This window comes from Castor canadensis, chromosome X, assembly GCF_047511655.1.
Source record: "Castor canadensis chromosome X, mCasCan1.hap1v2, whole genome shotgun sequence".
Lineage (NCBI taxonomy): Eukaryota > Metazoa > Chordata > Mammalia > Rodentia > Castoridae > Castor > Castor canadensis.
In genome coordinates, this window is record NC_133405.1 from 77323163 (window position 1) to 77346523 (window position 23361).

Below are 23361 nucleotides of genomic sequence, written 5' to 3' on the forward strand. Positions count from 1 at the left end.
TTTAAATCCTCTTTGACACCATTGATCATGTTTGAAACTAGATTTTTGAATTCTTTTTCTGGCATTTCAGCCATTTCAATATCTTTAGATTTGGTTATTTGAGGAGATATGAGCTTTTGGAGGAGTGACATTGCCTGCTTTTTCATATTTCTTGTGTTTCTACATCAGAGTTTGCACATCTATTGGGATGCGACTTTCAGGGTGTTTTTCTTTTTCACTCTCTTTTTTAATGAAGTCTTCTTAGTGGGCAGCCTTTTCTTGAGGTTATGATCTCCACTACCACTTAAAGGAGAGAAAGCAGATAGAAGTAACAAAAACAGCAATTTAAAAACAAACCAGGAATTTAAATGTAGTAAAAACAATTGGAAACATCAACTATACCCCCAATAAACATTAAAATTTAGTAAAACAGAATTGGAAAACCTCAGCTACACCCCTAATAAGGTTAGAAGTGAAAAGAACTAGATTACTTGTAGGATAAACCAGGAGTTTAAAAATTGTGAAAGTTAAACTTATTAATAATCAAGTAATAAAAAAGAAGGAGGTATGAGGAAAGGAAAAACAGAGTGGAAGAAAGATAGGAAAAAAGGAATAGTATATGGGATAAAAGTATAGGAAAATGTAGTGAGGTAGAATGTGATAAGTACAGAGAAAGACAAAACAACCATTTAAAAAACCAGGAAAAAAAAACACAAGCCAATATTTCTTCCTTGCTGAGAAGAAGAGTATGGATCTCCCCTCCCAGACTTATCTTTTGCAGTTTAATTGTGTGAGCCAGGGAAACAGGACCAGGAGAAGGGACAGCTGTTTTTTTCTCTGAAGCCAGAACAAGTTCTACCAGAAAAAGCTGTTGCAGGCTGAGCCCAGACCTGTCTTCCTTGCTGGGCAGAATTCCTGTGCAGGAGCTGCCCTCAAATTGCTCTCACTAGCTGAGCCTGAATCTCTCCAGTCCTCTGGGAGTATACAAAGTAGTCAAAGAAGAGCAATTTGCACTGGCTGGGCAAAGCACAAGCCTCTGGTTGATCCTGTGTGCCTGGTCTTGCAGTTCTCTGTCCTATCACTCGGCTTGTATTCATACACAGACTGTCTCCTCTACCACAGTTTGGGCTATGGCTTCACCAATGTTTTCACCCTTGGCTTCTCTTTATGGTGAACCTTACAGGACACAGCTCACACTTCCCACCCAAGTAAACCTGTGTCCACAAGTCTGAGTCCAAGTCAAAACTAGTTCCCTGGGTCTACCCTGTTTCTCAAGGTGATCACTCATTTAGCCAGTGAAGGTGGGGAGAACTTTGGGACAGGAGACATAAAAATGCAGGGTGTTCTGCTCTCCCCAGCTGATAGGTTGACTATAAAGCCTCTCCTAAGATGATTCCTCTCTATCACACCAGTGAGTTAGCTAGGAAGGTGAAGGGAAAGGGGATTTTCCCCTGTCTGTTTGCTGTGCAGTTTGTAGATCTCCTGTCTTAAACTTTATTTTTTCAGAGTTCTAGATAGTGTGCTTGTGCATCTTCCTGAGGCTTTCTTTTTCTCTTCTGCTTGAAACCCTACTAGTGAGAATTCTCCTCCTTCCCTATTGTTTTGCTTAGCACTCTATATTAAGGTCTATTAATGCTTTTATAAGACTGAAGTTCAGTATTTCTGGATTTCACATTGTCACTGTGTACTGTTTACTATTACCCTCTTGTACCTTTCCACACCACCCACCTCTCCCTGTAGCCACACCCCTGGTGTTTTGTTTTAGATTTGTGAAGATGCAGGAAAATGTTGGCTGTATTTAATTCACCATCTTCCTCCACCCCCTGTGAGATTTTTTTGAAACAGAGTTTCACTATGTTGCTCAGGCTGGCCTTGAACTCCTGAGTTCAAGTGATCTTCCTGCCTCAGCCTCCTGAGTAGCTGGGAATACAGGCATGTGCCACTACATTTGATTCTCACTGGTGAATTCTATCAAAGATTAAGGGAAAAGTTATATCAGTTCTCTAAAATCTTTTCTATAAAATAAAGGTATGGGGAATATTTACTAATTCAGTTTATAAGGCACTAATATGAAATCCAGACAAAGATATTAAAAGAAAACTGCATACTATGTCTCCCATGAGCATAAATGTAGTCATCCCCAACAAAGTATTAGCAAATTGAATCAAAACAATGTATAAAAAGAATTATACACCACACCAAGTAGAATTTGTTCCTGGTTCAACACTTGAAACACAATTAATGTAATCCATCACATTAATAGGCTAGAGAAGGAAAATCATAAGATCATATCAATGGATACAAAAAAGCATTTGACAAAATCCAACACTTATTCATGATAAAAATTCTAGGAATAGATGGGAAATTCCTCAACTTGATAAAGAACATCTACAAAAAACCTACAGCTAGCATTATACTTCATAGTGAGAAACTTAATGCTTTCCCACTAAGATTGGGAGCAAGACAAAGGTATCCACATTTATCACCCCTATTTAATATCTTAGGGGAGGCAAGGCTAATAAATGTAAAACAAGAAAGTGAAATGAAAGATATACAGAAGAAATAAAACTATTTGTTCACAGAGTAGATGATTATCTACATAGAAAATCACAGAGATTCAACAGATAAGGCCCTCCTGGAACTATTGAGTGATTACAGCCAGATTGAAAGGATATGAAGTTAATTGAGCAATGAATAATTGGAACTTGAAATTAAAGCATGATACCATTTACATTAGCATCCTTAAATAGAAATACTTAGATATAAATCTACCAAAATATGTACAGGATTTACATGAGGAACTATAAAACTCTGATGAAGTAAGTCAAAGAAGATATAAAAATGGAAAGATATTCCATGTACATGGGTAAGATTACTCAGTGTTGTATAAAGGTATCAGTTCCTCCTAACTTGCTCTTTAGATCCAACAAAATCCCAATTTTTAAAATCTCCTAAGTTATTCTGTGAATAGCAGCATACTGATTCTAAAGTTTATATGGAAAGTCAAAAGACCAGCGAACACAATATTGAAGAAGAACAATGTTGGGAGACTGTATGCAAAATTAAGACCTACTATAAAGCTATGCTAATCAAGACAGTATGGAATTGGCAAAAAAAATAGACAAATCTATAAGTGGAACAAAGCAAATACACACAAATACAGCCAACTGATCTTTCTCAATTAAGACCTACTATAAAGCTACACTAATCAAGACAGTATGGAATTGGCAAAAAAAAAAAATAGACAAATCTATAAATGGAACAAAGCAAATACACACAAAAACAGCCAACTGATCTTTCTCAAAGTAGGAAAGGCAACTCAATGGGGAAAAGGATAGTTTTTTTAACAAACAGCACTGGAACAATTGGAGAACTGCATGCAAAAAAAAATGAATCACAAAAATTACTGAGCACTCAGGAGGCCAAAGCAGAAGAATCACAAGTTTGAAGCCAGCCTGGCCTACGTGGTGAGACTCTGTCGCAAAATGATTAGCTAAAAATGCATTATAAATCCATATGTAAAAACTATCAACCTTCTAGGAGAAAATATAGGTGAACTTGGGTCTGATAATGACTTTTTAGATAAAACACTGAAAGCATGAACCATGAAATAAAAATTGAAAAGTTTGACTTCATTAAAATTAAGAACTTCTGCTGGCTATAATGTTGTCCACTGGTAATCAATGAACTGAAGAGGATGAGGTAGGAGGATTGCAAATTAGAAGCCAATGTGGGCTAAATAAAATAATAATAATTATTATTATTTTTTAAATATAATATAATTATTATTTTTTAAAACTAAAAAAAAATTTTAAAAATGTAGACTAGTACAACCTCTCTGGAAAAAAATTTGGAGGCTACTTAAAAAGCTGGACATCGATCTACCATTTGATCCAGCAATACCACTCTTGGGGATATACCCAAAAGACTGTTACTCCAGAGGCACCTGCACATCCATGTTTATTGCGGCACTATTCACAATAGCCAAGTTATGGAAACAGCCAAGATGTCCCAGCACTGACGAATGGATTAAGAAAATGTGGTATCTATACACAATGGAATTTTATGCAGCCATGAAGAAGAACGAAATGTTATCATTCGCTGGTAAATGGATGGAATTGGAGAACATCATTCTGAGTGAGGTTAGCCTGGCCCAAAAAACCAAAAATCGTATGTTCTCCCTCATATGTGGACATTAGATCAAGGGCAAACACAACAAGGGGATTGGACTATGAGCACATGATAAAAGCGAGAGCACACAAGGAAGGGATGAGGATAGGTAAGACACCTAAAAAACTAGCTAGCATTTGTTGCCCTTAAAGCAGAGAAACTAAAGCAGATACCTTAAAGCAACTGAGGCCAATAGGAAAAGGGGAACAGGTACTAGAGAAAAGGTTAGATCAAAAAGAATTAACCTAGAAGGTAACACCCACGCACAGGAAATCAATGTGAATCAATGCCCTGTATAGCTATCCTTATCTCAACCAGCAAAAACTCTTGTTCCTTCCTATTATTGCTTATACTCTCTCTACAACAAAATTAGAAATAAGGGCAAAATAGTTTCTGCTGGGTATTGGGGGGGGAGAGGGAGGGGGCGGAATGGGTGGTAAGGGAGGGGGTGGGGGCAGTGGGGAGAAATGAACCAATTCTTGTATGCACATATGAATAATAAAAGAAAAATAAAAAAAAATTAAAAAATAAAAAAAAAGAAAATTGAAAAGCAACAACAACAACAACAAAAAAACTAAACTTTAAAAAAAATCAGTGACCCAATGAAGAAATGGGTAAGTGAACTTATTGAATAAAGCTTTTTCAAAGGAAGAAGTCCAAATGGCTAAAATAACGCATGAAGAAATGCTCAACATCCCTGGAAATAAAGGAAATGCAAATCAAAATCACATTAAGATTCCACCTCACTCCTGTTATAATTGCTATCATCAAGAACACAACAACAAATGTTGGTGAAGATGTGGGGAAAAGGGAACCCTCATACACTGTTGGTGGGACTTTAAGTACAACCACTATGGAAAACAGCAAGGAGGCTCCTGAAATAACTAAAAGTAGAACTGCCATATGATCCGGCAATACTACTCCTAGAGATATATCCAAAGGAATATAAGTCAGGTTACAACAAGGACACCTGTACACCCATGTTTATTGCAGCAGCATTCACAATAGCTAAGCTATGGAAACAGTCAAGATGCCCTACAATTGATGAATGGATTAAGAAAATGTATTTATATACAATGGAATTTTATTCAGCTATAAAGAAGAATGAAATTTTGTCATTTGCAGGTAAATGGTTGGAACTGGAGAACATCATCTTAAGTGAAGTTAGTCAGGTTCAGAAAGCCAGAGGCTGCCTGTTTCCTCTCATATGTGAAATATAGGCCCAATACAAATCCAAGCAATATTATGAAAAACAGGTCACACTAAGGGGAGGTCACAAATGGGAGAGGGAGGGTAAAATAAGAAAGTTAAGAAGGTGACTATGGGGTGGCACCAGAGATTTGAACCTCACTGCTTAGTTTCAGTCCTCTGAGTGTTACCTGGATTGCAGAACATGATGACAGTCCCCTCCATGGAAGAGCTGGACTCCTTCAAGTACAGTGACCTGAAGAACTTAGCCAAAAGTCTGGGCCTCCAGGCTAACCTGAGGACAGGCAAGTTGTTAAAAGCCTTGAAAGCACACCTTAAATGGAAGCAAGAAAAGAAAGTAAGAATCAGGATGAAACTCAAACTGCTACATTCTCTTGTGATGAGACTGGGGCCAAGAGCAGGCAAAGAAGGAAACAGTTGGCCATGTCACCAAAAGGAGGAGGAGGCACAAGAGAGCCCATGGGAACCTGGACTCTCAGCCAGATCATTCTGGGATGAAAATAGGTGATCCTATTGCATTCCAGAATAAAGAAAAGCAAGAAAACCAGGTTCTCAAAAGTACTGCAAAAGTTCCTTCTGTGACAGACCAGAGCCAAGGAGATGAGAATGCAGATTCCTCAGGAAAAAGTGAAAAAAATGATAATGATGATTCTAAGGAGCCTTCAGAAAGAAAGTCTCTGTACACAGATGGGTTTTCCAAACTTGGGAACAATAAGAGAATGGCAGTCACTACTCCAAACTTTATGAAGCTTCATGAGACTTTTTAAGGAAATGGAGTCCATTGATGAATATGTTAAGAGAAAAAGGAAACATTTTGAAGAACACAACTCATTTAATGACCTGAAGAAGCAACCCGGCAAAAAGGGAGAGGTAGTGACTCCTGTTACTCTAAGAGGAAGACTCTCTGTGGCTTGTAGACCCACCAGCCAGTGACACTTGCCAGGCCAGGCCCACAGCCCTGCAAGTTGGAGCACGGTGTGTCTGAAGAGGTCAGTCAAGCGTTCCACTCTCTCAGCAAGCAAAATGGATGTCAGGTTTTCAGCTCTACTAAAGATAATGACACAAGCTTTCACTGACCAAGACTCCAGCCAGAAACTCTCCACATGTGACCATATCTGGGAGTAGACCAAAAGGCCAGGCTGTACTCAGGACACCCAAGTTAAACACCACCAAAGAGAATTCTATTGTTATTACCCCATTCAAGTTAACAACTGTGGCAATGAAGACTCCGGTCTCCAATAAGAAACCAGTATTTGATCTCAAAGCAAGTTTTTCTCATCCCCTCAACTATGAGCCATACAAAGGAAAGCTGAAACCTTGGAGGCAATATAAAGAAAATAGTTGCCTGAATGAACATGGAAGCAGAGTTAGCTTCCACAAGAAAACTTAGAAATATCTTCCTCTTCAGACCAGGGAAGAGCAACAGAAGAAGCATGAGCAAGAACAGAAGAAGAAGAAAGGACAGCTTTTGGGAGCTCGAAGGGACCTCATTGTGCTTAAAGATGAATAATTTTTTCACATCTTGTCAATATTCCTTTATACCTAACATGCTTTTCTTTTGTAAGTATTTTTGTACTGTCTGCCCCACTTCAAAAACTCTTTTTTCACTAACTTGTGTTCATTACCTATGTATCCTCTATGGGTTTTTTATGTCTTACAGCTCTGAAAAGATACATTCAAGCTCCTAAGTTCTTTGGAATGCTTTCTTCTTAAGTACTTATGCACTCCGTTTCCTAATGAGACCACCCTTGCAATTCTTACCCCAAAATTCTAATATACAGGTCCCTCTGGTACTTATAGTACTAACAGACTTATCGTCCTTCTTTGTGCAAAAGCTGATTATTCCACAAGCTTGAAATTGGAATAAAAATTAATAATATGGAAAGGTGGGGGTGAAAGGCCACCTCGTCATCCTCTAGTCTAGAAAATCTAGTAATCTTAATGAAACTGAGCCAATGATTTGGTCATAGCATCATTTTGACTGTATGAAAAATATTTTAAACTTATAAGCACCTTTGTTCAGATGGCTTCATGTAATTGTCATCTGTCACTCACTATAGTCTTAAAAATAAAATTCCATAGCTCATTCTACCCTTGCTTATTTAAAAATAGAAGCTCAGGACCCAATCAAGATTTTACTGGGTTGTGGGTGTAGTGCACTGGTAGAGTACTTACCTAGATTGCACCTAAGCCCTGGATTCTATCCCCAGTTCACAAACAAAAAGCAAAACCCTGAGAATTACTGTTTTTAAGGATTACGATGTTCTGTCATACTTACTGAAACTTACTAATTTTATGGAAAAACACTAGAGTTGCTGCACATATCCTGTTCCTTGCTGTATCTATGTAGAGCTTCTGAGTTGTATACCGATTAATATTTTCATAAATAAAAGTTTTTTTATTGTGAAAAAAAAGAAAGTGAGTATGGTAGATGTACTTTCTATACAAGAATTAATATATAATTTTAAACCTGTTGAAATCACCATAAGAAGAAGACTAAGGTAGAAAGGAGAAAAATAGAGGTGATAAACCAATTCAGGATATAACACATACATACATGGAAATGTCACAGTGAAACTCTGTATAGCTATCTTAAACAAAAATGTCTTCATTTCAAAAACAGAATAGGAAGGTGAAGCAGCTCCTGTCTAGGGTTGGTAACAGTAGGATGGGGGAAGATATAAGGAAATGATATAAGAGGGTAAATGTGGTGGAGGTATTATGTACTCAGGTATGAAAATGGAACAATGAGACCTGCAGAAACTATTCTAAGATTGGGGGGAGGGGGAATAAAAGGAGAATGATGGAGGGGGGTGAATTCAACTGTAATATATTATAAGCACTTTTGTGAATGTCACAATGTACTCCCAGTACAATATAATAGTGAAAAAGGAAAAATGGCAACTTCTCAGTGAAAGACACTGTTAAGAAAATAAAACATAAACCACAGACTTAGAGAAAATATTTGCAAAGCACACATCTGATAAAGGACTGGTATCCAACATGTATCGAGAACTGCTAAATTCAACAAGAGGAAACAAACAATCCAATCTAAAAATGGGAAAAATATGAACAGACACTTCACCAAAGAAGATACACCAATGGAAAATAAACAAATGAAAATATGCTGGAAACGGAACCAAGATGGCGACCAGGACACAGCCACAGACCTCCTGACCTCTGTGATCCAGGGACTTTGGTGAGAGGCTGGAGACATACTTGACTGAGGTAAAGCACAAGGGAGAGCTGAAACATCAGCACTCTGAACCCCTAGCTCCTGGAAGGCTTCTCCACACCACCATATACTAAAAGAATAGCTGGTGCTGCATGCCAAGCCCCACCCCACAGTCCATGGACCCACTGCTCTGCATGCTGTGGGACCTCTGATCTTCCAGCCCTGCTCCTTAGCCCCACCAGGGCGGTGCTACCCCAAACTCCACCCCTCAGACCCACATGATCTCCGCCAAACAAGCCCTTAAGGCCTGCCAAGCGGGAGATCCACAGACATTCATGCTCTCCACTGGGCCACGCCCTCTGGCCTGCACATGCCTGCACGATCCCTGCTCTGCCCGGCCACAGCCCCAAGGCTTGCCACGCAGGCGATCCACACACACACAACCTCTGTTCCACTGGGCCACGCCCCCCAGGCCTGCACAGGCCTGCACAACCTCCACTCTGCTGGGCCATGCCCCCAAGGCCTGTCAAGCCACGAGCCACAGACATTCATGATCTCCACCGGGCCACACCCTCAGACCTGCACAGGCCTACACGATCTCCACCAGAACTGTGCCCCTAAAGCCTGCCAAGCCGGCAATCCACAGACATGCTGATCTCCACTCCGCTGTCCCGTGCCCATCAGGCACACCAGGCCCATGCTCCAAAGGCCCGCTAGTTTGCCTCAAAAGGCCTCCACCTGTAGGCCTGTGGAACCCCACCCACCTGCCACCCACCACAGGAGGGCTCCCAACCTGCCTAAGGGACACACACAGACAGGTCTGGATGCTAAAGGAGTAACATCACAACAACTAAGACTGCAATTCTACCATTCCAGATCTGGCGAATGTTCTTCCCCTTCTTTAAGGAATTTGCTGCCTGGTTTGTTGCTTGATCACCCACCATCTCTCCCATTTTTTTTCTTTTTTTTCTCTCTTTTCCTCTCTTCTCTCTTCTTTTTATCTTTCCATCTCTTTCTCTTTTTTTATCCTTCTGTCTTGGTTTTGTTAGTATTAATATTGTTACCCAGCTAATACTAAATTACACATAGTCCAGGGATAGAAACAGTACCTAGTAGAAATATGGGAAGAAGAAAAAGGGAGGGAAACCATTCTACCCCCAAAAATAAAGCAGTACAGGGTTTAGAGCGAAATGATGAAAATGGATACTCAGATTCAGACTCCAACAAAATAAAGATAAACTATACCAAGGAACCCAACGAAGCCCACAAGAACACTCTGAAAGAAGAAATCCTACAATTAATCAATGAGAATTTCATGGAGATGTTACTAGACATGGTTAACCAAAATTTACAGGAGGCACTCAAGAAGTTCCAAGACAACAAAAACAAGGAATATGAGAAAACCCAGAAACAAATAAAAGAAATCATAGAATCCCTAAATAAACACCAAACTGAAAATGAGACCACCATAAAGAGAGATAAATGAATTAAGGGCAAAAATTGACAATATTAAAGAGGAAGTAACCCATGATATGGAAAACCTCAGGAAAAAAGAATAAACAGAAATATAAAACAAAATGGAAAGCTATTCCATCAGAATAGAACAAACAGAAGACAGAATCTCAGATCTTGAAGATGAAATGGCAATTAAAGGAAAAACTGAAGAACTATTAGTTAAACAACTCAAGACCTGTGAAAAGAAAATGCAAGAACTCACTGACTCCATCAAAAGACCAAACCCAAGAATCATGGGCATTGAAGAAGAAGAGGTGCAAACAAAAGGAATACATAATATACTCAACAAAATAATAACAGAAAATTTCCCAAATCTAGAGAAAACTATGCCCATTCAGGTGCAGGAAGCCTCCAGAACACCAAACAGAACTGACCAAAATAGAACTATGCCATGACATATTCCCATTAAAACAACAAGTACAGAGACTAGAGAAAGAATATTGAAGGCTGTAAGAGAGAAAAAACAAATAACATACAAAAGTAAACCCATCAAAATCACAGCAGACTTCTCAACAGAAATATTAAAAGCAAGAAGAGCATGGAGTGAGGTCTTCCAAGCACTGAATGAAAATAACTTCAATCCTAGGATACTCTATCCAGCAAAACTATCATTCAAAATAGATGGAACAATAAAAGTCTTCCATGATAAGCAGAAACTAAAATAACATGTGACCACCAAGCCACCACTACAAAAGATTCTCCAAGGAATTCTGCACACAGAAAATGAAAGCAAACAAAACCATGAAAGGGTAGGCAATACCAAACCACAGGAGAAGAAAAGACAAGAAAGTAAAGAGTAACACTGATTCAGCTACACACAATCAAACCCTTAATCAACAAAGACAAATACATGACAGGGATCACCACATATTTATCAATACTAACACTGAATGTTACTGTTCTAAATTCCCCCATCAAAAGACACTGATTGGCAAACTGGATTAAAAAGGAAGATCCAACAATCTGCTGCCTACAGGAGACCCACCTCATTGACAGAAATAAGTACTGGCTGAGACTGAAAGGGTTGAAGATTTACCAGAACCTATGGGACACAGCAAATGCAGTCCTAAGAGGAAAGTTTATAGCCATCAGTGCATATATTAAAAGGTCAGAGAGATCTCAAATCAATGACCTAACACTACCGCTCAAACTCCTAGAAAAACAAAAACAAGCAAATCCCAAAACAACAGAAGGAAAGAAACAATTAAGATCAGGGCTGAAATCAATGAAATAGAAACAAACAAAAACATACAAAGAATCAAGGAAACAAAAAGCTGCTTCTTTGAAAAAATTAATAAGATTGACAGACCCCTGGTAAACCTGACTAAAATGAGGAGAGAAAAAACCCAAATCAGTAAAATCAGAAATGCAAAAGGGGAGATAAAACATCATGGAAATCCAGGAAATCATCAGAGACTACTTTGAAAACCTATATTCTAATAAATTTGAAAATCTTGAAGAAATGGACAGATTTCTAGAAACTTACAACCATCCAAAACTGAACCAAGAGGATGTTAATCACCTGAATAGATCTATAACACAAAAAGAAATTGAAGCTGCCATCAAGAGCTTCCCAAAAAGGAAAAGTCCAGGACCTGATGGATTCACTGCTGAATTCTATCAGATGTTTAGTGAAGAACTAATACCATTTGTCCTTAAACTGTTCCATGAAATAAAAAGGGAAGGAACACTGCCTAACTCACTTTATGAAGCCAATTTTACTCTCATCCCAAAACCAGACAAAGACATCTCCAAAAAGGAGAACTGTAGGCCAGTTTCCTTAATGAATATTGATGCAAAAATCCTTAATAAAATAATGGCAAACTGAATCCAACAGCACATCAGAAAGATCATTCACCACGACCAAGTCAGCTTCATCCCAAGAATGCTAGGGTGGTCCAATACATGCAAATCTATAATTTTAATATAGCACATCAATAGAAGCAAAGACAAAAACCACTTGATCATCTCAATAGATGCAGAAAAAGCCTTCGACAAGGTCCAACACCACTTCATGATAAAAGCTCTAAGAAAACTAGGAATAGAAGGAATGTACCTCAACATTGTAAAGGCTATTTATGACAAACCTACAGCCAACATCACACTTAACAGTGAAAAACTGAACCCATTCCCCCTAAAATCAGGAATGAGACAAGGGTGCCCACTATCCCCACTCCTGTTCAACATAGTACTGGAATTTCTAGCCAGAGCAATTAGGCAAGAAGAAGAAATAAAAGGAATACAAGTAGGTAAAGAAACTCTCAAAATCTCCTTATTTGCAGACGATATGATCCTATACCTTAAAGACTCAAAACACTCTACCCAAAAGCTCTTATACACCATAAACAGCTACAGTAAGGTGGCAGGATACAAAATCAACTTACAAAAATCATTAGCTTTTCTATACACCAACAAGGAACAAACTGAAAAGGAATATATGGAAACAATTCCATTCACAATAGTCTCAAAAAACCTCAAATACCTAGGAGTAAATTTAACAAAGGATGTGAATAACCCCTAGAAAAAGAATTGCATACTCCTGCAGAAAGAGATCGAGGAAGACTACAGAAGATGGAAAGACCTCCTGTGCTCATGGATCAGTAGAATCAACATAATAAAAATGGCTATACTACCAAAAGCAATCTACATGTTTAATGCAATTCCCATCAAAATCCCAATGACTTTCATCATAGAGATTGAAAAAATCTACCCTAAAGTTCATTTGGAAACACAAGAGACCGCGAATAGCCAAGGCAATACTCAACAAAAAGAGCAATGCTGGAGGTATCACAATACCTGACTTCAAACTATACTACAAAGCAGTAGCAATAAACACAGCATGGTACTGGCACAAAAACAGACATGAAGACCAGAGGAACAGAATAGAGGACCCGGATATGAATCCACACAACTATACCCACCTCATTTTTGACAAAGGTGCCAAAAATATACGATGGAGAAAAGACAGCCTCTTCAACAAATGTTGCTGGGAAAAGTGGTTACCTGTCTGCAAGAAACTGCAACTAGATCCATGTCTATCACCCTATACTATTATCAACTCAAAATGGATCAAGGACCTAAATGTTAGACCTGAAACTCTGAAGTTACTACAGGAAGGAGCAGGAAATACTCTGGAACAAATAGGTATAGGCAAAGACTTCCTCAATAGAATCTCAGCAGCCCAGCAACTAAGAGAAAGGATGAATAAATGGGACTTCATAAAATTAAAAAGCTTCTGCACAACAAAAGAAATGGTCTCTAAACTGAAGAGACCCCCCCCCAAAGTGGGAGAAAACATTTGCCAGCTATACATCAGACAAGGGACTGATAACCAGAATATACAGGGAACTTAAAGAACTAAACTCTCCTAAAATTAATGAACTAATTAAAAAATGAGCAACTGAACTAAATAGAACTTTTTGAAAAGAAGAAATTCAAATGGCCAAAAAACACATGAAAAAATGCTCACTGTCTCTGGCCATAAAGGAAATGCAAATCAAAACCACAATAAGGTTCCACCTCACCCTTGTTAGAATAGCCATCATCAAAAACACCACTAACAACATGTGTTGACGTGGATGTGGGGAAAAAGGAACCCTAATCCATTGCTGGTGGGAATGTAAGCTGGTGCAACTACTGTGGGAAAAAATTTGGAGACTTCTTAAAAACCTAACATAGACCTGGCATATGATCCAGCAGTCCCACTCCTGGGGATATACCCTGGGGGTTACTCCAGAGGCACCTGCACACCCATGTTTATTGCAGCACTATTCACAATAGCCAAGTTATGGAAACAACCAAGATGCCCCACTACTGACAAATGGATCAAGAAAATGTGGTACTTGTACACAATGGAATTTAACTCAGCCATGAAGAAGAATGAAATCTTATCATTTGCAGGTAAATGGATGGAACTGGAGAACATCATTCTGAGCAAGGTCAGCTGAGCTCAGAAGACCAAAAATCATATGCTCTCCCTCATATGTGGACTATAGATCTAGGGCAAATGCAGCAATGTGGTTTGACTTGGATCACATGACAAGGGGAGAGCACATGCGGGAGATATAGGAATAGGTAGAAAAGCCAAAACATGAAAGTGTTTGATGTCCCCACTCCAGAGGAACTAATACAGAAACCTTAAAGTGACAAAAGTTATCATGAGAAGGGGATCAGGAACCAATGTAAAGATCAGTTAGAGTTGAATCAATATGGTCCGTAACACATGGGTACATGAAAGCAATAGCAGGAACTCTCTGTATAGCTATCCTTAACTCAACTAGTGAAAATGCTTTGTCTTCCTTATTATGCTTATGTCATTTATTCAAAAAAATTGATGATAAGGGCAGACAGGACCTGCCTCGAACTGAGGGGGGGAGGGGAGGAAGGGTGGAGAAGGGCGGCAGGGTGGAAAAATGACCCAAACAATGTATGCACATGTAAATAAATGAAAATAAATAAATAAATAAATAAATAAATAATAGAAAAGAAAAGAAAATATTCTGGACTATCAGACATCATCAGCAAATTGCAAAATAAAACAATAAGCACACCCATCTTCATAGCTACATTCTTTACAATAGCCAAGTGGTGGAAGGAGACCCAGTAATCTCTCTTCTGGGTATATACCCAAAAGAGATGAAATCACCACTTCATAATGATATCTTCACGTCTGTGTTTATGGAAGCATTTATTCACAAGAGCCAAGATATGCTAATACCTAAATATCTGTTTATAGACTTATAGATAAATCAATAAATATTTTATATACATATATATATATATCCATAAAAGAAAGAAATCCTGCTATTTTCCAAAGATAGATAAACCTGGAGGACATTGGAATTTTGGTGGAGATTGCATTGAATATGTAGGTCACTTTTTGTAATGTGACCATTTTAACAACATTAATTCTTCTGATCCACACACATAGGATGTCTTTCCATATTCTGGCATCTACTATAATTTCTTTCTTCAGTGTTTTATCATTTTTCATTACAGGTGTTTTGCCCTCTTGATTAAATTCATTTCTATGTATTTTATCCTTTTTGAGGCTATTTTGAATGGAATTGTTTTCCTAATTTCTTTCACGTACATTATTGGTATATTAAGAAAACTACTGATTTTTATATGTTGATTTTGTATCCTGCTAGTTTACTGTAATCCTGCTAGTTTACTGAGTTCCTTTATCAGGTCTAAAAGACTTCTGGTGGACCCCCTAAGGTCTTCTAACTATAGAATCATATCATCTACAAATAGGGATAATTTCAGTTCTTTCGTCCCTATTTGTATCCCCCCATTTTTTGTGGTGTTAGGAGTTGACTCCTAGGGCCTTGCACATGCTAGACAAGCACTCTACCACTGAGCTGCAGTTAGCTCCTATTTGTATCTTCTTTTTCTTGCCTTATTGCTCTGACTAAAATTTCATGTAATATATTAAATAAGAATGGTGTGGTAGACATCTTACCTCATTTTTGATTTTAGAGAAAAAGTTTTCAGTTCTTCCATCTTCAATATGATGTTGGCTATAGGTTTGTCATATATAGCCTTTATTATGTTGAGATATGATCCTTTTGACCCTAATTTGTTTAGTTCTTTTATCATGAAGGGATGTTGAGTTTTATCAAATGGTTTTCTATACCTATTGAAATGTACAAATCATTTTATCTTTGATTCTATTTGTGTATGTATCAAATTTATTGATTGGCATATGTTGAACCATCCTTGCATCCCTGAATGAAACCAACTTGATCATTATGTATTATCTTTTTAATGTGTTGTTGAACTCGGATTGCAAATATTTTGTTGTTTATATCTAGATATTTATCCATTTCTTTTAGGTTTTCCAATTTATTGAGTGTAAGTTTCAAAATAATTCTTAATGATCCTCTGGATTTTACTGGTATCTGTTGTAATATCCCCCTTTTGTCATTTAATTTGGGTCTTCTTTTTTTTTTTGTTAGTTTGTCTAAGGGCTAATCAATCCTATTTTCAAAGAACCAGTTCTTCGTTTCACTGATCCTTTGTATTGTTCTTTTAGACTATTTCATTAATTTCAGCTCTGATCTTGGAGAAAGCAAAGGCTGGGGGATATTCACCCCTTCTTTTTCTGCTTGCTTGCCACTCTGTCAGTGAGAGTGGTTTGGCACTGGAGCAGGTTAGAATATCATTGTTTCCCTTGCCAGTACAAGGTAGCATGGAATCATTGTTCCCTTGGCTATGATTTACTTTGGACACATTACCTTAACATACCTCCTGGACCTGCTACTCAAGTCGGACATGTGGATCTTAGGTTCACCTGTGAAGCTACACAGAGTTTGGGGCAACACACTGTACAGGATGGAAAGGGCACATCAGGACCTCCATTTCCACTACTCACGACAATAGACTATGGGTTTTTGAGGTCTAGTTCCTATTGCTCATGCCTGCTCAGTCTCCTAACTCTCTTTAGCCAACAGCTGAGCTGCCAATCTTAGGGGGAAAGTGAGTTCCACTCTGTTCTGAATCTCCAAGGCAAATCCAACTGCCTGTATTTTTCAGTGGGCTTCCATCTGCCAAGGCCATACTGGACCATGAAATAGATTCTGGCAGGGACAGCGTGGCAATATGTGCTGTGAGTTACATGGGAAAGAAAAATACAGAGATTTAACATTTCTTGAAGCAGGAAGCTTAGTCATGGTTTTCTCAAGATGGCACCATGCTTTCATAGAGAAATGCTATGCGGCTCCCAGATCAGCAAATTCAGACTGCCTTTCTGTTCTACATCTGGCCCACTTCTGCCACTACCTCTCTCTCCTTTTCTTTCCTTTTCCTCCCCTCTGCCACACCACCAAACTTCCATGGGCTCAATGCTGTTGTACTTTCTCATCATCTGTTCCAATAGCCAGAGTCTCTGAGTCTCTCCAGGTGTCTATTATTGAATTTCACTGCATTCCCTCAGTCACCTACTTTTCTGAGAAGTTTTCTGGCTGTATTGATTCTCAGCCACAGAAAAGCTGGAAAGTGCTGCTTGCTTCTAATTCACATTCTTGGCTCCCCTGTAGTAACCATTTTATATTTTACTACATAGATAGATAGATAGATATACATATATATGTGTGTATATATACACATATGTATGTACATACATATATATGTATATATATATATATATATATAAAAGGGAGAGAAAGAGAGAGAGAGAGAGAAACCTTAGATAGATATTACTGAGTAAAATAAGTCAGTCTGAAAAGACTTCATATTATATGATTCCAACTATGCAACATTCTGGAAACATCAAACTATGGTGACAGTAAAATTATCAGTGATTGCCAAAAGTATGGGGAAAGGGAGGGCAGACTAAATAGATGAAACTTGGGAATTTTTAGTATAGCACAACCATTTATTATTTTTAGTATAGCACAACCATTTTGGATGGTATAACAGTGGATACATGTAATACATTTGTCAAAACATAGACTTTACAACACCAAGAATGAGCCTTAAAGTATAGAAATTAGTTAATGTATAAACATTCATGGGGGGAGGATGAAAAAATCACTAAATAAGTTGAATTTAATAATAAACTTACCAAACAAATTCTATGATATGCCCATACAATACAGTGTTTTTGCAGCTATTAAAAAATGATCAATCTGGAGGAAGTGGCTCAAACTTATAATCCAGCTACTTGGAGGGCAGAGATCAGGAGGATCACAGGTTAAGGCCATCCTGGGCAAATAGTCTGAGAGACCACATCTGATCCACTAGCTGGGAATAGTGATGTATACATGTCATCCCAGCTATGCCAGAGGCTGCGATCAGGAGGATTGCAATTGCAGGCCAGGCTGGGGGAAAAAAAGAAAAAGTTTGCAAGAGCCCATCTCAATGGAAAAAGCTGGGTGTGGGTGTACATGCCTGCAACTACAGTGAGAAGCATAAATAGGAGGATCTTGGTCCAGGCAGGCCCAGAGCAAAAGAGGCTGATGATATTGCTCAAGTGGTAAAATACCTGCCTAGCAAGCATGAAGCCCTGAGATCAAACCCCAGTACCACAAATAAAATAAATAAAAGGATGCAATATTCTGGAAATACAATATGACATAATTATAAAAGGAAGACTGCTGGGAGAAAAACCAGTAAGATGGGGAAGGGGTAAAGGAGTGGGTGCTGGGAGATGAACATGATTGAAGAACACTATATACATGTATAGTTTTATATATATATATATATATATATAATTGTATATATAATTGAAGTACATTATATATAACGTACCTGAAATGTGTGTGTATATATGTGTGTGTGTGTGTTTGTGTATGTATATATAGGTATATACATATATATAATGATAACATAAAGAAACTCACTAAAATTGTTAAAAGAAGGGGGTGGGGGAGGGGACTAAGAAAGTATAAGACAAGGTGAATTTGATTGAAGTGCATTGTATGCATTGTATGCATGTATGGAAATATCACAATGAAACTCCTTTGTAAAATTAATTTACACTAATTTTAAAACTAGGAATATAGAACAGGTGACTTGTTACTAGGGAATCTGAGAAGAGTTAACTACAAAGGAAATTTCTGGGGTGATAGGACTGTTCTGAATTGTGATTGTGGTAATGGGCATTCCACCATGTACATCTGCCAACACTCATACAGCTGTACAAGAAAAAGGTTTTACTATGCATAATTTTAAGAAGTAAACTAAAACAGAATGAGGAGGTTTTTTTTTAAAAAAAATGCTTAGAATAAAGCTAATAGTAGCTTTACAATTGTGAAACTTAAGAACACCAAGGGCATGTTTCATTTGAAATCAAATTGTTCAATGGTACTTAAACACCATTAACCCTCACATTCACCCTCATTTTACAGGAGAAACTATGGCCCAGAAAGAAGGGAAGCTTCCAAGGTCACACACAAATTAGTGGATACTTTGCATGATTTCAGTCTTTTCAAGTTGACTGAGGCTTATTTTATAACTTAACATACATACCACCTAGAGAATATTCCATGTGTAATTAAGAAGAATATACGTATATTCTTCTGTGGTTGGCTCTAGTGTTTTCTGTATGCCTGTTAGATCTTATTGGCTTATGGTATTATTCAAATCTTCTATTTCCTCATTGACCTGTGTAGTTGTTCTATGTATTAATGGAATTGAGGTATTGAAGCATCCAACTCTTATTATAAAGGTGCCTGTTTCTCCCTTCAGTTCTTTTAGTTTGTGCTTCATGTATATTGAGGCTCTGTTGTTAGATATGTATGTCTATAATTTCTATGACTTCTTGATGAATATATATAATGTTCTTTTCAATATGTAACATTCTTTTACTGTGTTCTGAAAGTTCATTATTGTTTTGGCCCAGGCAAATCCACCAGTCTGAGAGAGTGTATATGAAGGTATCTGCGCACGTGCACATGTGCACACATAGCAAGGAGCAAAGATTATTTGGTCTTTAATTCCATGGGAAGTCAGAAGTGGTTTTTGTTGGCTGCTCTGAAACCAGCACAAATTGGTGTTATATACTTGCTATTCTAATAAGATCTTAAAAGTAGGTGGAGAATGAGTCAGTGGACAAATTGTGAAGGACAACCATGTCTTTACTGAGGCCTTAGTCAAAATCTCCATGCACAGACAGCTAGCATTTGAAATCCAATTTATTCTATTTTCAGCAACAAATCTTGAGTCTGAAGTATCATTCACTAGTCAGTAAGATTAAAAAGCAGTGGCAAGTTGGGGGCTTTCTTCATTGATTCCTTACTTCACTGTCATCTTGTTTGTTTTACTTCTTTTTCTTCCTCTGCTTTTCCTCCAACTTTTATTTCCTCTCTTTTCTTTCTATCTTTCCCTTTTCTTTCCATCTTTCCCTTTTCTTTACCATTCCCTCCTATATATCTTTGTCTGAGTTCTCCTTTTCTTTATGTTATTCTATTTACCCTGTGACGAATTGGTTCACACTGGCATTTAGATTAAATAATTAGAATGAACAATCATAATTTTGTTTCTTTGTGAGGAAAGTATAAATATCAAAGCAAAAAACTATAATCTATTGCCATCTAATTGATATTTCTGTGCCAGAAGAGAATGTGTTGAACAAGTAAACAAAAAATATCTGGTAAAAGAAATAATAGTACCTGGGTCTAAATGTCCAGTTTGCTCTTTATTAGAATTATGTAAATACGAGCTGGTGGAGTGGCTGAAGTGGTAGAATGCCTGCCTAGCAAGTGTGAGGCCCTGAATTCAAACCTCAGTGCTGCCTATATATATATATATATGTATAAAATTATGTAAATACATAATGACTCAGCCATAAGAAGCAACCTCTGCGGAAAGACTCCTTGGCTTCAAAGTTATGAAATTCAGGGAAAAACAGGAGTTTCCCAGCTTATCTATCCCATTGTCTGTTAGTGTTGAAAGTTCTGATTATGAGAAAAATGAAATATAACAGCAACTGTTAGGTCTAAGCATGACTAAGTATAATGGTGGCAATGACATAGCCTTGTGGGCCTTTCTGTGTGAGGCCCTCCCTAATTCTCTTGCAGGCTGATAAGATTTGGAAATCTCTATTGAATCTGAGGTTTGTTTTCCACTTCTGTTTTAATCTTACCTTAGGCTATAGGCAGCTAGAATGGGCTAGAAGATTTTCAGTGGTTTAAATCTTTTATAAGATGGTGATCTAGCCCTTTAGTTTTGAGGTTGGTGTACTGTGTGTGAGTATACATTTTATCACACACAGTCACTGTCTTCGAAAGTGAGGGTGCACATCATTCCAGCCATCTCTTTCTTGTTAAGGCCATTGAAGTAATACTAACACCTGAAGATAGCACATTCTGGTTCTAGGGAGTCAAGGATTGTTTCCTTGAAGGGGTTAGCCTGACCAAAAGCCCTCAAGAATAGACAGTAATAATATGTAATGTAGTTATGTAGTTACCCCTGAGTGGGTCCAACTCTCCTCAGGGAGGTAAGCATTGCATATTCTTTAAATATCACCTCTCTGAATCTGGCAAACAGAAAGAATGGCATTTTGAAGGCACTTGGGTTTATTGGCACTGTGTCCTTGCTTAATCAGTGTAGTTGGGCAGCCATAAGTTGGCAAGAAACAACATATATCTTAATCATGGAAGTACAAGTTTTGGTTCATTTTCCCTTCTTAACCCCACCTATGCCTAGGCTTTCACATTGCCCTCACTTCTTAGAGAACACAAAACACTGCCCAGTTCCATCCTGCTTCATACTGAATCCATCTCTATAGGATTTCTGGTGATTGGAACTCAGGTGGAGCATTCTACTTTGATCTTGTGTTGGTAAAGCAGCTGGTTTATGTTAAGCAAGACAGGAAAGCTATAGGGCTCTGTTCCTTCCTTCCACACAGGCAATGAGAAGCCAAGACTGGGTTGAGTTTAAAGGGCCTTTGAAGACCATCCAACTCAACCCCTCATGATGGAAAATTCAGGCCCAAAGTTGAAAAAAGGAACTTACTCAAGGTCACACAGTCAGATAATGGTGAATTTCTAACTTCAGAAGACAGTTCTTCCCTAATTGTATATACTAAGGAGGAATCTGGCAGACACCTGTTTAAACTACTAACTGTATGAGTATGAATATTTTCATATATCCCATAAAGTTTAATTTTTAAAAAACTATATTTTGGGCTAATTTTATATTTATAAGAAAGTTGCAAAACGAGCACAAAGAATTCCCATGTACCTCTTACCCAGTTTCCCCTAATTTATATTACTATGGTAACATTAGTCAAAACTGAACTTCAAGGGCTGGTGAGTGACCCAAGTGGTACAGCACCTGCCTATCAAGTGTGAGGCCCTGAGTTCAAACCTGCAATGCCACCAAAAAAAAAAAACCTGAACTCCAGACTTCACTAGATTCACTAGATTTCACCAGTTTTCCACACTAACATCTACTTTTTAATATCAGGATGCAATATAAAAACATTGCATTCAATTATCATGTGTCTTTAAACTCTGGCCTATGACAGTTTCTCAGGTTTTCCATATTTTTCATAACGTTAACATTTTTGTGGAGTAATGGTCAGGTGTTTTGCATAATGTCCTTCAATTTGTCTGATGACTTTCTTTTTTTCTTTTTTTTTTCTTTTATTCATATGTGCATACAAGGCTTGGTTCATTTCTCCCCCCTGCCCCCACCCCCTCCCTTACCACCCACTCCACCCCCTCCCTCTCCTTCCCCTCAATACCCAGCAGAAACTATTTTGCCCTTATTTCTAATTTTGTTGTAGAGAGAGTATAAGCAATAATAGGAAGGAACAAGGGTTTTTGCTGGTTGAGATAAGGATAGCTATACAGGGCATTGACTCACATTGATTTCCTGTGTGTGGGTGTTACCTTCTAGGTTAATTCTTTTTGATCTAACCTTTTCTCTAGTACCTGTTCCCCTTTTCCTATTGGCCTCAGTTGCTTTAAGGTATCTGCTTTAGTTTCTCTGTGTTAAGGGCAACAAATGCTAGCTAGTTGTTTTAGGTGTCTTACCTATCCTCACCCCTTACTTGTGTGCTCTCGCTTTTATCATGTGCTCATAGTCCAATCCCCTTGTTGTGTTTGCCCTTGATCTAATGTCCACATATGAGGGAGAACATACGATTTTTGGTCTTTTGGGCCAGGCTAACCTCACTCAGAATGATGTTCTCCAATTCCATCCATTTACCAGTGAATGATAACATTTCGTTCTTCTTCATGGCTGCATAGAATTCCATTGTGTACAGATACCACATTTTCTTAATCCATGTGTCAGTGCTGGGGCATCTTGGCTGTTTCCATAACTTGGCTATTGTGAATAGTGCCGCAATAAACATGGGTGTGCAGGTGCCTCTGGAGTAACCTGTGTCACAGTCTTTTGGGTATATCCCCAAGAGTGGTATTGCTGGATCAAATGGTAGATCGATGACTAGCTTTTTAAGTAGCCTTCAAATTTTTTTCCAGAGTGGTTGTACTAGTCTACATTCCCACCAACAGTGTAAGAGGGTTCCTTTTTCCCCCGCATCCTCACCAACACCTGTTGTTGGTGGTGTTGCTGATGATGGCTATTCTAACAGGGGTGAGGTGGAATCTTAGTATGGTTTTAATTTGCATTTCCTTTATTGCTAGAGATGGTGAGCATTTTTTCATGTGTTTTTTGGCCATTTGAATTTCTTCTTTTGAGAAAGTTCTGTTTAGTTCACTTGCCCATTTCTTTATTGGTTCATTAGTTTTAGGAGAATTTAGTTTTTTAAGTTCCCTATATATTCTGGTTATCAGTCTATTGTCTGATGTATAGTTGGCAAATATTTTCTCCCATTCTGTGGGTGTTCTCTTCAGTTT

General features: G+C 38.1%; 1 protein-coding gene and 1 pseudogene across 1 annotated transcript in view; both read left to right on the forward strand.

Moving 5' to 3' along the window:
* Positions 1–23361, forward strand: part of Nexmif (neurite extension and migration factor) — a 170813-nt gene that overhangs the window by 75081 nt on the left and 72371 nt on the right. The window lies entirely within an intron of this gene.
* Positions 4678–7720, forward strand: LOC141419543 (nucleolar and spindle-associated protein 1 pseudogene; annotated as a pseudogene).